This window comes from Anoplolepis gracilipes, chromosome 11 (assembly GCF_047496725.1).
Source record: "Anoplolepis gracilipes chromosome 11, ASM4749672v1, whole genome shotgun sequence".
NCBI classification, from domain to species: Eukaryota; Metazoa; Arthropoda; class Insecta; order Hymenoptera; family Formicidae; genus Anoplolepis; species Anoplolepis gracilipes.
In genome coordinates, this window is record NC_132980.1 from 6,714,916 (window position 1) to 6,731,015 (window position 16,100).

The 16,100-nt window shown below is 39.8% G+C and overlaps 1 protein-coding gene across 3 annotated transcripts in view; it reads left to right on the forward strand.

Annotated features, from left to right (window-relative positions):
• The window catches only part of LOC140671419 (growth factor receptor-bound protein 14), a 273,947-nt gene that overhangs the window by 197,005 nt on the left and 60,842 nt on the right, over positions 1-16,100 (forward strand). The window lies entirely within an intron of this gene.

The window sequence follows — 16,100 nt, forward strand, 5'->3', positions numbered from 1 at the left end:
GGCCGCAAGAAAAAAAAAAAAAAAAAAAAAAAAAAGAAAGGGGAAAAGGGAGGAGAAAAAAGACCACGCGGCCCGAGACGAGGACAGGGAGAACGACTATTATCGCTTTCGAAGACAATGAGAGCGGCTAATGGAAGGAAAAGAAGCGCCGCGTTCCTTGACATCATTTTACGATCAAGATATCGGTAACGATACGGTAATCGCTCGGCGAGACGCGCTACCTTGCTTCGCTAATTTCGCGATTGTAGTTGGACGGTATTAAACATGCTGCCAAGTGATTTCTCATGTGTTGAATAAATATACGTATCGACGATTAATCCTTGATTTATCTACGCCGATCGCTAACTGTAGAAGGTGTAATAATTGAGCGCGTTGCTCGAAACTGATGTTTCGATTCGTGTTCGATCGATTAAACACGGTATATAATTTTACATGTAATATTTAATATTAAAATATTTATTCGAGTATATTTTTTAAAACGTTATAAACGTTGAGTTTTACTGTTTAAGGAAAGTTTCTCTTTTCATTTTGGTGCATCATTATATTTTATGACTGCGAAAATTAATTTTTACTCTCTTCTTTTCGGAAAGTAAAAATCCTTATCCGAGTATATCTCGTCGATGATGATAATAATAATTTGCTGACGAGATAATGTTACGGTGAGTGCTTCTTGAGCTCAATTCGAAATCGAAAACCTTATCGACGGCTTAGTTTTATCACGATGATATTTTGTTACTTTATCATTGAAGAATATACATACATTCCGCGTGTAAGAAGACAGTTTTTTTAATTATCTTATCAAATCTTTCGTAAGTGCATATACGATTAGCTTAATTAATAAAATAAGATTATTGGACGTAACTGCATAATTATAGGCGTAAAAGAAATTATAAAATTTATTTATAAATATTAGAGAGAAAAAAGAGATGTCATTTTTATTAAATGTATAGTAAAAATTTTTTTAGCATTATAATATATTATAATACTCTTAAATAGAGAGTATTTATCTGGAGAATATTTGTGTGTTTAAAAAATAAGAAATAAAAAGGAAACTTTGTATACACAAATTAATCTAAACTACGAAATTTCAACTAATTATTTTTAACGTCTTTATATTTCGAACTATAATTTTAACTTCAACCCTGCTGTTTCAAACCCCAAGTATAACGTTTAAAACGCTATCATGCGGTGCGAGTAGCGTGACGGCAAAGGGTTAAGCGATCGTGACGACCGAAGAAACTCGCCAGGCGCGGATCTACGAACGCGCGCTTCCGGCTGCTCCTTTCCGGTCTTTCCGGCAGTCGCGTAGGAACAGAGAATTACCTTGCGCGTGCGGGACTGGCGGAAGGTTTCGCCCTAACGCGATTAACGCCAATTTGCACTTAAACAGAGAAAAGACGAGAGGAAGAAAGAGAGAGAGAGAGAGAGAGAGAGAGAGAGAGAACGAGTGACGGAAAAAGGGCGGCGAGGAAGGAAAAAGGAGAAAAAAAAAACATGCTGGAGAGACATTTTCACTTTCTCCTTCACGTTCCCTTATTTTTTCTTCTTTTATCGTCGTCGATTCCGTTTTCTCAAATGACTCAAAGTATTTTTGGAGTACATGTATTTCAAATATTTATCGAATACCTCCACAGCTTCCGGAGGCCAGAAGATGGACGAAATTTTATTCGAATGATAGAGACATGATTTATTTGTAAGTAACGAATTCATTTTTATTCAAATAAAAATTTATTTGATTAAATAATTATTAAACTAACATGTTCTTATTATTGTTTTATTCGTACGAATAATATGAAGAATATTATCACACTATATTATCAAATATTATAATAATCATTTAGACGTTTCTTTTTTTTATTAAAACAGATTTTCTTATTGAAATAAAAAAGGAACAGAATAATTTTAATCTGATATATTTTTTTTATCAATTGGTTTCAACAATAATTGCGTTAAAATTAAAATAAAATTCTTTAAAACGATATAACTTTTTTATTATCAATAGTAAAGTTTTAGCTATTAAGGTTAATTGTTAGAACTCTTTGGGGCCAAAACTTTCAACAAAACTATTGATTTCCGACAAAAATTTTCACCCCTATAAGACTTTGAATATTCGTCTTATCGAGATGAAAATTTTTCTCGATAATCCAAGAAGAGTTCTAACGATTATTATTCTTAACAATCAAAGCACTACTAATCGATATGAAATAAAAAAGTTTTCGCCGCTCAAAGTTTCAATTAATTAAAGGGGGGTCAACTTCACATACGTAAATAATACGAGTAACGAATAACAGATAAAATTTTATTTAAACAAGAACCTAAATAAGAAATGTATTCGAACAATTCCCATCTCTGCCGGAGACATGTCGAATCGAAGAAGTTTCGTATTGTATTTCAATTATCCAGATGACACGATACATCGTTCGAATACTTTCAATCCTGGATGCGAGGAAGGAAAAATGCGCGCGGCGGCTGTTACTACGTCTTTCGCGTTTGAACGACGAAAGAAACTGTGTTACACTGCACCTTCTCTCTCTCTCTCTCTCTCTCAGCTTCCCTTCTTTTTCCCTGATCCCCAGATCCCCAGTCGTCGCTATCTCTCGTCGCTTTCCGAGACGCGTCGTGAATATTCATGAATCGCGCGCGCCTGTCGCCGTAGTCATCCTCCCGGCCGTCACGGGACCGTCATGTTGTACGGAAATTCGTAAGGCAACTTCCGGGACGGCCACGACGGGCACGAAGGGACGAAATCTCTATCGAGTTTCGCGTCGGGGTGGGTAGGCTCGCGAAAACTTTTCGGCGGAGATTGAAACCACCGTGTTCGTTTCAACGGATAGGGAAGATGATGCCTCCTCGTGCCAATCGTCAACCGTGAATCATCAATGAAAGCGGAGATTATTTTACGGGGGAAATATTCCCGACGCCAATCACTACCACGTGTGAATCGTAAATGAAAACGTGGAGATATTTTTTTTTTTTTTTTTTTTTTTTTTTTTTTGTGATTTTATCCAGCATTGAAATTTCGGTTTCGATTTCTGCTGTTCAGACGCGATACTTGAAGAGAACGACATGCGACGTGCGTTGCCTACTTTGCGAAACACGAGATGTACACATATGTATGGAGAGCCTTCTCTCTCTCTCTCTCTCTCTCTCTCTCTCTCTCTCTCTCTCTCTCTTTCTCTGTGGCGACACTCGCTATTCGCCGCAGTACGAAGAAGGGTACTCGAAGGCGAGTCCAGCTGTTGTTTCGTCAGCGATTACGTCAGCGTGCTTGGGAGTGCGAGAGCCTCTCACAGAGTGCATTGAATTTCGACGCGCGCTATGTACCGGTGTTCCTTTTGCGAGAAACCATGTCGAAATATCCGTTGTATTTCGCGATACAAGAATCCGTACAATCTGTGTCATCTTCATTTGTACAGCGCGAAAAAATAAAATAATTATTTTGGGTTTTTAATATTTATATCTGGGATTTTTATCAAACTTGTATATTATTTTCGAAATAGTCTAGTGATGAATGGGAAAAAAAAACAATAAATTCCTGTTTTTATTGTTCCGGATTTTATTCAATGGAATAATGGAACTGGTAGAAACTATAAAAATAAAACGTAGCACTAAAATATATATATATATATATATATATATATTTATATTTTTAATTTAATTAATAAATTTTATTAATTACTATAGTTTAAAAAAATGAACTCATTCTAATAATAAGGATCTTTCTTGATTTAAATTAATATGTAAAATTTTGAAAACAAAACTCCTATCGAAACTTTTCTAATCTATTATATTATTTTGAATAAAAACTTTAAAAATTAAAAAACTCTCTCCCAACTGACGAATAAAAAGATTTTCTCGATTTTTACTGGCACAGATTTTACCGAAAACATGTGAAATTTAACAACCCTGATCTTTCTCGAGACAACTATGTATCTGTAATTACTTTTAAATACAAATCTTTCTATTGACATACAATTTTATTTTTGTATAACTATAAAAGAATAGATGTTGTGTAATATGTTACACGATGCAATAAGCGGTTTTATTTATTTTTAATAAATTAAAACAAAAGATATATAGCTGCACTCGACATACTCCTTGCTTGTGGTCTGCACTTTATCGGTAAACTATTACGCGCTATGCACACGCGTGCACACGCCGTGTTACACGAGAAAGAGGAGGGGGAGGAGGAGAAGGAACGTGTTCGTGCAAGATGGTGCTTCGCGTTAAACCGAAACATCTCGCCGTTGAATCGATCCTGACAACACCTGCACACAATCTCTAGACACCAAAATTAGTCATCCCGCTTTTATAGGCCGAAAGCGTGTCGGATCCCGAGAAAGCTCGTAATCCTTGCGTCACTCGTGGCGGTATCCGATATCAAGCTACCTTGTAAAGCGAGACGCTCGTAAATTTAACGTTAGAACGCTCTGTGACTGAGGCTTACCTCACGTGCAACCTCAGTTTGCAACTGTAAACGCCTGTCATTCTTTCTGAATCCGCCGACTTTAAGAAAATCAATCTTTCTACGGGACATGTCAAGTCATTCATGCACAAGTTTGAACTTTCATTAAAGTTTCTCCGAGTTTTTCAAAACCCATATATTTTTATTACTTGTTTAATTTATAATAGAGCTTACCCAGCTCTTTATTTTTCTCCCTCTCGTGAGAATTATTTTATTTTCATTAATTTATGAACGAATTTCTTTTTACAAATTTTACCACCTTCCTTTGCTTCCCATGCTTTATGTACTGTCCTTTATTATTTTTTTTTTTTTTTTTTTTTTTTTTTCTAATTACGGTGTACTTCGAGCATTTTACGAACGTGAGCGTGAGAAGATTCTTTGGAAATCTGTCGGGCGCGGATTCTTACCGCATTCGAACGAGTTGACGCAGGAATTTCGTCATTGACCCGAGTCGGTCATTCGCTGCGGTTTCGAGCCCTTCCGCGTTCACCGGGTTTCATGAAACCCTTCACGAAACGCGGCACGAAAAAGAAAAAAAAAAAAAAAAAAAAAAAAAAAACCATCGCGTCGCTGCCGGGACTCTTCGGATGGATCGCGTGCTCGCGTTCCGTTCCCGAGGAGACACGACGTAACGACACATCGCGCCGATGTAATATTTCTCTGCACGTTGCACAGTTAACCGATAAAACCCGCGGTTTCGTGGAAACACGCTTCGTGGAAGTTTGTCTGCTTTGAATGACGAGGCAATTGCACCTGTCCCACGTTGCGTTGGATTGCGTAATCGCGATGTGTCATGTTAGTTTTCACTCATGTTGTTCGCAAGCGGAAACGTTTAGAAGCAATGCGCTGGAAATAATAAATGTTCCTTTTTTTTTTTTTTTTTTTTTTTTTGTTACTTTACATGCTCTCTTTCGATGTAACGATTATTCAAAAAGAAGATAATAAAGGATATGATGAATTTGCAGCGACAAAGGAATTAATGCAGATTGATTGCCCTATTCAATGAATCAGTGGATTTTACAAACTCCATCTTTCGATTTAAATACCTTCAATTAATGACACTAGATCGTATTTTACGGATAGCTTCGTTATTTCCAGACTGTTGCGTTTTTTTTTTAATCCGAATTTTCTCGCAAACGCATGCCACGTGTCTTCCTGCGCTACAACCAGGGCGAGACGTCACTGGGTCGCTCTTTCGAAACTCGTTCTCGTTCGACCTTGGCGCGTTTCCCGCGGTGATCTCGTGATCTTGCGCGAGAAGCGAGCCCTCGAGCATAATCGACGTTAGAAAGAGAAGAAACGTTAGGACGAGATGGACGAGGAGGAGCAAAAAAGGGAGGGAGGGAGGGAGGGAAGTGGAAAAAAAATGTCGACCCAGTTAGAGGAGGTGGTGTAGAGTTCAAATTCCCTGACACAATGCAACGTTGCCCGTTCTCTCTGCGTTCCCCTGTTTAAGGGTTCGGACCGGTGGGACCGGCGGTCGATCCCCCTACCCCATCGTGAAATTACAATCCTTTCCAGAGGGGCGTAGCTGACCGCTCTCTCCGCGAACAATGGAGGGATTTATAGAAAGCAACCCCCCCGGTGTTTTTTTTTTTTTTTTTTTTTCACGCGTACCAGAAGAGAGGCGACTTACTGTACCTACCGTGGCAGGGAAGTTAGATTCCCCATATTCGCAATAATCGCATCCTGGAGCCTTCTCTCCTGGATTCGCGTTCTCATGAGTGTTAAATTGCCGAAATTAATTATCGAGATTCGACTGCTCGATTATTCTTCTCGCGATGGTTCGGCTGATATTATCGAGCTTGAATGTTTGCCTCGATCGAAGGGAGGAGATATTCCGAATATAATACAGCTGAGAGCGTTTGAAAGGAAAAGTACCACCACTTTGGATCTCCCTTCGAGATTTTACTTGACACAACTTGATTACAACAGCATAAGAGGTAAAGTGGGTCAACTAGAATCGTGACCCACCAGGTGATCCTGTTTGAACCTGAGAGATACAATCGCTTTAATGCAGTTTGATTCTTTGCAGATAATATTATTAGAAAACTTTAATAAACATATATTTTTCCGGCAAAAATTATCGATTTAAATATATAAATTATAATAATGTTAATATTGGGAATATTTAGATTTTATTCTGAATTATTTTCAAACCTTTGGAAATTAAAAGAAAATATATTTAACATGAAAAAATGAATATAATACATATAAATATTAGGACAATTTTAAGGTATCTTTGCGATAAAATTGACTTATTGTCAGTAGAATAATTTTCCCAGAGAGTGATTTTTCAACGTACTTTTGCAACCCTTACATAAAACATTGCACGAAACGCAGTTTGATTAAAGTCGTTGACCTGAGTTACGACTCTACCTTGTAAGTTATCTTGTAAAATTAACTCGCGTTCGCGATTTACGTCTACATCGCTGTCGGCGCTTCGATTATTTGTGAATCAATCGTCGTCGACGATCTAAATACTAATCATAATAATGGCAATATTATTAGGAATATTTAAATTGTCTATGTTGTGCGAATTATATTTTTAAATTTCTACAAATTAAAAGAAAATATATTTAACGTAAAAAAAAAGATGAATATATACAAAACCGTGGAAAACTTTAAGCTATCTCTGCAATGAAACCGACTCATTGTCAGTCCATTAATTCTGCCAGAGAGTGATTTTTCGACGTACTTTACTTTTTGTAACCCTCACCTCGAAATAACATGAAACATCGCACGAAACGCAGTTTGATTAAAGTCATTGACCTGAGTTACGACTCTACCTTGTAAGTTATCTTGTAAAATTTACTCGCGTTCGCGATTTACGTCTACATCGCTGTCGGCGCTTCGATTATTTGTGAACCAATCGTCGTCGACGCGTCTATATTTTCGCGTCGCGATTAATTGAATCGGCGCTCTCGCGCGCGCGCGCGCGGGAGCGCAATCTCGACGAAACTCGACTCGATATTAATTTCCAGCGCAGCCTCCGCGTTATGTTTGTTCGCGCAGTTTCAATTTACGACTAGACAGCGCCGCACGACACCGGAAGAACATTGTCGTCCCTCGATTCCGAAAGTTTCCCCGGTTCGCAGACACGAGTCGCCGCGATCTTTATCGCGAAACTTTGTTCTCCTCTTTTACGCTTTGTCTTCTTTCCTCGCGACACGCGGCGGGAAGCCTTCTAATTCACGTAGAATCATCGTCTCCCGGCGCGGTGGCGCATTTATGAGCCCTGACTTTTTATTTTTGCCAGTCTCCTTCTCTCCCTTTTTCCCTCGCTTATCTCCCTGCCTGTTACTCATTCTTATATAATACGGTCATATAAGCGGTCATCTTACAAAGTTACGTCACTGTAGCGTAGATAAAATTGTAAGAACGGAGCGAAAGATAATTTTTTTTTTTTTTTTCTATAATTGCCTATATCTTTTTTACATGAATCCTTTGCATGAATGCTTGTCATGAATCTGCACAAATCATCATGACTGCGCGACTATTTTATACATATTTGCATATTGATCTTAACGTTCACAGAATATACATACATATATATGTACAGAGTGTTTCATTTTAAGTGATATGATCGATTATCTTGAGAATTGATGATTTTATTAACAAATGCCTCAGATAAAAGTTGTATGGTTTCGAGGGGGACATAAGATGGTACCATTGGTTTGACCTTGGATATTCGTTTAAAGGTCACGTAAAGGTCATCTTTAATTTCTTAAATGGAACCTACTATGGTACCATCTTCTGTCCCCCTCGAAACCGTACAACTTTTGTCTGAGGCATTTTCCAAATAAAATCATCGATTCGCAAGATAATCGAGCATATCACTTAAAATGAAACACCCTGTATGTGTAAATTAAAGTAGAAGTAAATTACACTAAGGTAAAAAAATTAATACGTCAATAAAAGAAAAAAACATTGAGCTGATGTAAATGAAGTGCGAAATGTATTTCGCGTCTTTGATAGAAAAGAAATCCAAAAGTACTCGTACATCAATCGTAATCGATCGATCACTCTCGCTTATCGGTCAGCCTGTATCATGCCGATATCCATCGAAACGAATCTGATAAGGGAGGCAGCATAGTTATATATAACATCGCCCGCTAAGATGAGATCCCGGAGTAATATCGACGACGGAAGATCGAAGTTTATATACGCGCGATCGTCCATCTCTCGCGAGGGCCTGGCCTTCGAGATTCTCTATTGGTAGAGAACCGACTGACTCTTATCGATCGCTGTCCGCGATGTAGCAGGCAAATTGCAACTGGTCGCGGTATAATTTCGATGAATTCTCAGGCAGCTCACGCGGACGAGGAGAGCGATAAGGAAGAAGAAATCGCGCGAGATTGCTTTCCAAGTAATGCGACTGGCATCAATGTCGCGAGGCTGATCGATTTAACAAAGGCTTACTTACTTTTTTCTATTATTTTTTTTTTTTTTTTTTATTTATTTGTTCCACCTCCCCTTTTGTTAAAAACTCCCCTCTTAGAAATTGTACTGGTGAGTGAAAAAAAAGAAAAAAATCATTCTGAGATTCTGATTCTATTTTTTTGTCCCCGTGCATGTTCCTAAAACAGAGACAGTAATTATAATGCCATTTGCACAAGAGTTCTAAGAATTTTTGCCCCAAGCGCTTTGTGATTTTCCACTCTACAGTTCTCGATAATGATAATGACGAGAAATTAAGACTCGATCTTTTTTCTCCCCCTCCTGCCCCGCCCCCCCCCCCCCCCCGTCATTGTGGATGTCGCGATCGAGCTGTCGTACGTTCGCCGTCTCACACGCGCACACTGCGATAAAAATAAATTCTGACTAATAAATCCGTCCTACGTGCTGCGCGTTGCATAAATTCCGTCCATCAACGGGTATGACGAAATCGCGAAAGAAGAACGATACATATATATCGGTATGCATCGACTACGGTCGTTGCAATGAAAGAAGTCCACCGTCGTTCATATAGCTTCCTGTTTCGTATAATTTTCACGCGACTCGTGTCCTGCCCCCGTTTTTTTTTTTTTTTCTCCCCTTGTCTGCGCACCGAGTTACCGCCGTCGTACCGTGGGCTCGATTAGGAAAAAGAAAAAGAAAGAGAAAAAAACGCATAGTCGTGACAACGCGTGCACCGCCGATCGTACTCCCGTGGGCAGATTTCATCCACCTCATAGAATAGCTGCCGTTTCAAGCGGCGAGGATATTGCATGCGCGAGAAAGCGGCCGCGCTATACAAGCAGGACTTTCGTAGAGAGCTTCCGGTCGGCTCTGGAGAGTAAGAGGATAGAGCGCGATTGTATGTAGAGAGGAAGAGAACACCGGCGCAAGTGTATGTACATGGTAAACGAAGAGAGAGAGAGAGAGAGAGAGAGAGAGAGAGAGAGAGAGAGGGAGGGAAAGAGAGACAGAGAAGGAGGAAACTGATAGGACGATATAGAAGCGAGGATGCCGAGAACGGTGGGAGAGGAGAGGAAAGGGAAGGGCGGCGGGGGAGTCAGCCAGAGGGGGGGGGGCGAAGAAGGGGAGGGAGAAGGATAGGAGGTGAGGACGCACGGCGCGCAGCCAGCTGATTCGGGAAAGTTCGTGGACGACCGTCATCGAACCGAAGGAACGGAGGATAGCAGCACCGGCGCACGGCCGATGCAGTCGGCTGCCACCGGGGAGAGCCAGCTGACTGGCCCCGGATCGGGCGTTTCCGTCTCGACTCGGCCGCCGTCGGATCTTTGTCCGCCGCTGTGCACGAGGGTACCGGCGAGCGACCAGCCGCTGTCAGTTGGCGCTGTGACACCGGAGGGAAGTAGCGGTGCCGTTCCGAGGAACGATCCCAGGCACCGTCGAGAGAGAGAGAGAGAGAGAGAGAGAGAGAGAGAGAGAGAGAGAGAGAGAAGAGCAGGAGGTGCGGGAAAGAGACGACGAGACGGACAGGGAAAGAAACGACAGACCGAAAAAGTGGAAAGACAGAAAGGGAGAGAGAGAGAAAGAGAGAGAGAGAGAGAGCAGACTGAAAAGTACAACACCAGGAAAATTAACGATCGACGGAAGAAACATCGCCAAGATCGACGTACCCGGGGAACACAGGCCTTCCTCTCGATCGTTAAACGACACCCTCTCTCTCTCCGTCGCGACGAACAACATCTCACCGCGGTACCGAAGAATTTCGCCGGTGCCGTCTCGACATATTAGGTTAGGTCGAGGGAGGCCCAGGTATTCCATCGAGGCGGAGCTCGACGCCCATCGCCACCGCGACGGACGGGATCTCGCGGATCGCGGAAGCAAGGAGAACGAAGAAGAGAGGCGAAGCACAATCGGTGAGAGTTAATGACAACTGTGATATAAAACGCCGTCGCGAGGAGCAAGAGACGCTCGCGTTTTTGGGATTTGTTGTTGCGTCAGTATATGCGTGCCGAGGTATCAACTACTCGTCCGACGAATCGACGTGACGTATCGCGAGAGATCGACGTGGAAGAGGATTCACCAGCGAGGAAATTTCGAGCGGAAAACCGGAACAACGGGCCGCGCACACGTCACGTCCGCCGGTCGAGGAAGCGACAGAAGACGTCTGCACTTTCGTTTGGTAAGTCGCCAAGAATCCAGCAAATTCGTTCGCGTTTTTCCCCTTTACCTCGTGTACTGATATTATAATTCGGCGAAAATCATGCGCCGGTCCCTCGTCCCTGACACGAGCTCTGCCCGATGCCGAGGGGAAAGAGAGAGAGAACGATCGATGGCCGGCGAGTGCACTTCGCGAAAATGATGTTGCACCTAAACCGGCGGAATGGCCTTTGCCAACCGAGACACCCGTTATCTTTTTCCTGCGCGGTGACGAGCAAATTGTGCACAATTATATAAAGTCATAAAATACGATATTTAACAGTGACATGTTTCGCAAAAAAATTTAAAAAAATATACAACATTTAACTGACGTGAAAAAAATTGTAGGAAAAAATCGTGAAATAATGATAAAATGATTAAAGAGTCGAAACATTGAGCTAGAAAAATAGATTCGAAATAGACGAGAAAAGATTAATGTGTATAGTGAAAAAAAATCTTTTTGTAATTTTAAATAATGGACGAAAAGAAAAAAAAAAGAAGGAAAATTCTCATAATCGCGCGTTGGCAATGAATAACGAATAAAATGCGTTCGCATATTATGAGGAAAAGCGTAAAAAATTTGAAAGCGTGAAAATTGCCGCCGGCACTTGCGTAGCATTTTACATTTCCAATCTGCAATTTGCATCGAAATTGCAATCGAAATTGGCTTCGCGAAGTTGGCTTTTATTCGCTCGGCTTATTAAGCAATCATACGACTCGATACTCTTTTTTTTTTTTTTTTTTTTTTTTTTTTTTTTTTTTGCGTGATACATATACGTTGTATAATCTGTCATTAGCTACGCAGGCAATCATTTGTCTAATCGTGCCGTGTGTAGTATGTAATTATCGATTAGTTGTCTAACGAATAATCACGCAGCACTTTTTTTTATCTTTCATCTATCACACACCTTGTACTCTTAATACGATCTTCGAAGTCGAATGTCATCGTTTCAATTCAAGTCTGATTCGTGCAACGTGACATTCGTTCAATGTCGATATTAAATGAGAATCAAATAGTCGCAATTTAGTTAGACGAGCGAGAATACGGAAGGCAGTAGAGAATTCTCTCCTCTATGTCTTCTCTCACATTTTCTCGAGAGAGAAATCTAAAGTGACATAGGGAATTTTAAGCTGCGCAGCATCGCGTGATGGATCATCGCCCCTCATCCTAAATTTTAATAGTCTCGAACGCGACGGCTTATTTAACTCATTTAGAGAGAATTAGCTCCCGTAGTCGCTGCCGTAGGTACACGAGCCCGCACTCGATCGACTGTTGCTCTATCGTAGAGCTGTGCGAATTACGTTAGAATTACGAAATATATATAGAGTGATTCGAAAGTAAAAAGTTGTCGAATATAGTTTTCCGATGCATTCTAATGCGATTTGCGTAACCCTCTTAACGCGCGACGTGCAACTTTATAAGTATCGGCTTATCGCGAGCTTTATCTTATTCCGCACATTTTACAGAGCGACGGAACACGGAAAAACTCGGTTGATAAATTCCATTACGCATGAGGAGGGGGGCGGGTTTCTAGGTAAGGTGAAAATTGGATTGCGCAACACAATGAGAATTAACTAGCGGCTAGGGGAGATTCGGTGTTGGCGCGAGCGTAGAGTATCTTATTCGCCGGTAGCGGTGGAATTTTGCTCGCACCCGCAGATTAAAGGATTTAAGGGACCATTCTATTATGCGCACGCGAGGAGGCGCGGTCGCGAGGCACATATTTACCACGACCAGTTTCTCCGGATACCCACCTCGGAAGTCGAGAAGGGCAGTCGATGAGAGACGCCCGATAGCGCGAGACGTTGTGTGTAACGAGCTGGACGCACGTGCGTCCGCATCTTCCTCGTCACGTTTTTGCGATCACGCGAGCGCGATCACTCGCCTTATTACATAGTATATGCACTTCGTGATGCATAAAGTGGGCGATATGAGAATATTCCGCCCGGTGAATTTACGTTCTGTCCGCTGGTTATCGTTCGGCTCTGTTGCATTCGCGCCTGTTTCTCTCTGGAAATCTTTTTATATAACCGACGAGAGAGAATAAGATCTTGGTAATTTTATGATAGCGCAATTTTATCATAAGCACTTGATGTACGTGTACGTGCGAAGTATCACACAAAGTCACGGGAGTTTTAGTCATATGTCGTATATATTCTCTTATGTAAACTCGCTTCCAGGATTCAAGATCAATCGATTCGATCGTTGGTGTTACGTAATTGTTGCAGGTCTCGTTGTTGCGATAATAAATAACAAAATTTACGATAACCAGCGATGTTTCATTGGGAGAACAAAAATTTCTTGAAATTTACTTATTATTTCTGCACGATTTTCGAACGAATGTCTAATGGAACATGTGGGGAAAAAAAAAAAAAAAAAAAAAAAAAAAACCGAAGAGAGGATTGTCAATTCTCCATGTCTGTATGAGCGCGTAAAAAGAGGGAAATGAGGAACACTGCGATAATTCGGCGCGAGCGAGCCGTTTGAACCGGCCCTCGATGGAATTGAATTCAAATTAAATCGAATTTATTTGCGGATCACCGTGTCTCTGCACTGCTATTCTCGCTACAACGCGAACCTCTTTCACCTCTTTCTCTACCTTCGAAACTTTTCCCATACATATGTATATATATATATATAGGCATATAATGGAAATTGTGTGAGATTGTTACAAACACTTTTAACAAGAAACATAAAAATAAATAAATAAATAAAATATATAATGTTTATATTTATTTATTTATTTATTTCTCTTGTTAAAAATGTTTGTAACAATCTGGCAATAACTCCCATTTGTAAAATACATAAAACCACACACAGGCGACACAATTTAAAATTTTCATTCAGTTACATCGTTACATTTGTCTCGACGCTTCAACATATTGCGAGTCGGTTTGCAAAATTGCATTGTAGTAAAGTCGAATGATGTGCAAAACGTGTAATTCAATTTAATTATTAAAGGGAACACACTAGCAAATGTTTGCTATTAGAGTTTTCGCTGATGCAAGGTACTGAGTAAATATTGCTGCAAAAGTCTGATACTTTCATGTGTATATACATGTAATAATATTAGACTGCCCACGCGTGATTTTACGCGTGTATTTTCACTTGCGGGCAAATGCGCGTGGAAACCTGGGAATTGCGCGCTCGTCACGACAGGGAGAGACCTACACATCGTTGCACGAGTCGCCTTTATTGGCACGTTGACTGCAGGGGTTAATTGATAGGCGTTCGGCCAACTGGATTTTTGAAGTTTGATACGTCGATTCGGCGATTTTAATTGGAACGCGCAATATACCGAAGAAATTTCGATGTTTGACAATATATGGTGAATTCTCCTCTCAATGAATTTTCTTTTCGATCAATGACGTCTCTCGATCAAACGATCGTAAAGCATATCATGGAACTTAATTCTACAGAGATGATACGTTCAGACTGAAATTTCTATTTACTTTTCGCTTTCGATTTTACTTAGATACTTTGAAAATTTCCATTATCTCAAAGTTTGATATATCAACTATTACAATTAAAGATGTTTAATTATCACGGTATCAATATAGAGAGAAAATTATTACCGAAATTCTTGCAGTATTAATCATACGATTTAATATACAATAGATTTGGTAGGAATTTTGCAAATAATGTAAGATTTTTCGTGTAATTTTTTATTTTGAATTAAATTTGATATATTCTTTTTTCTTAACAAAAATTACTTAATCAATGAATCTAATGCCTTCGACTTTACGAACTTGGTATTCGATATTCCTGAGATCGTTGCTCGCAACTTATTAACAGTCATTGCTGGTTTGCTTCTATTTAATGCATCATTTATTGCGTTAGCTCTTCGATGCGTCGTCGTCGCTGTCGTCATCTGTCGACGCTCGGTGGAGTGGGCGAAATTCCATTCCGCGCGCCACGAGTATCATAAGTTTCTCTCGAAGTCATCGTGAGTTATCAAGGCGACCTTTTCCACCAGCTAATGCCCGCTTAAGGAGCTACCGTGTCTAATAACGATGTGTTACGATTGTTGAGAAATGAGCACGAACGCGCGCCCACGAGGTTAACACTTTCACAGATGATAAATCTTTACTCGTCAATCAGTTGTTGTTAAATAATTTCGTATCGCTAATCGAATTGTCAATTAGTTGCATTGCTTTTTCTAATATACTGTTTAAATTTTTAGTTAATAATCTGTATCCGAGCCGAGATGCTTTTATCTTCTATTGAAGAGAAACGAAATGAAAATACGGAACGCATGTCTTATTTATATATAATATTGCATATATTTGCCATAATCTTAAAATGTTATAATAATCATATATTTTGGATTAATAATAATATTATATATTATGTATTATAATTTCTGCTTATGTATGTATAGGTACAAAAAATTCTTATTTAATAAGAATTTTTTTTTGCCCTGGTAAGAAAAATGGACTGTTCAGGGCTTATATATGTACCAGCTGCTTTGGCAATATTTTATTAAAGCTTTTCGCCGTGAATTTTTGATCTTCGATCGCGCGATCACGATGATTTATCATGCCGCGCTGTACAAGAAGAAAAAGAAACGGCGAAGCATTATCAGGACGTTGCGCTTGCCTTTTTGTACCGCGTTATCAAGGGTCCGCTCTTATCACACTAAAGGTTTTTCAGATAACGACCCGTCGAACATGCATAACGCAAGTTGCAAGCCGGCGAAATTTTCATTTTTCACGATCATGCTCACGCAATATATATATATATATATTTTTTTTTATGCAATAGTTTTTTTGCCATTAAAAATAAGCTTTAAAAAATGCAAATATTTTCGCGAAATCTTGGAGTCAATCATAATAAAAAACGATATTTTGATTGTCAAGTCGCAAAATTGACAGATGCATTTGAAATTTTTCATAGTCAAGTTGCATCACTAAATTTATTCGTAAGATAAAAGCATCTCCTTTTTTTAGATGGACAAAAAATGAGATATTAATATCATTATGATGTTAATTAGATAAATCTTACTAATTAAATTCAAAGAGGAGAACGACATAGTAGAGA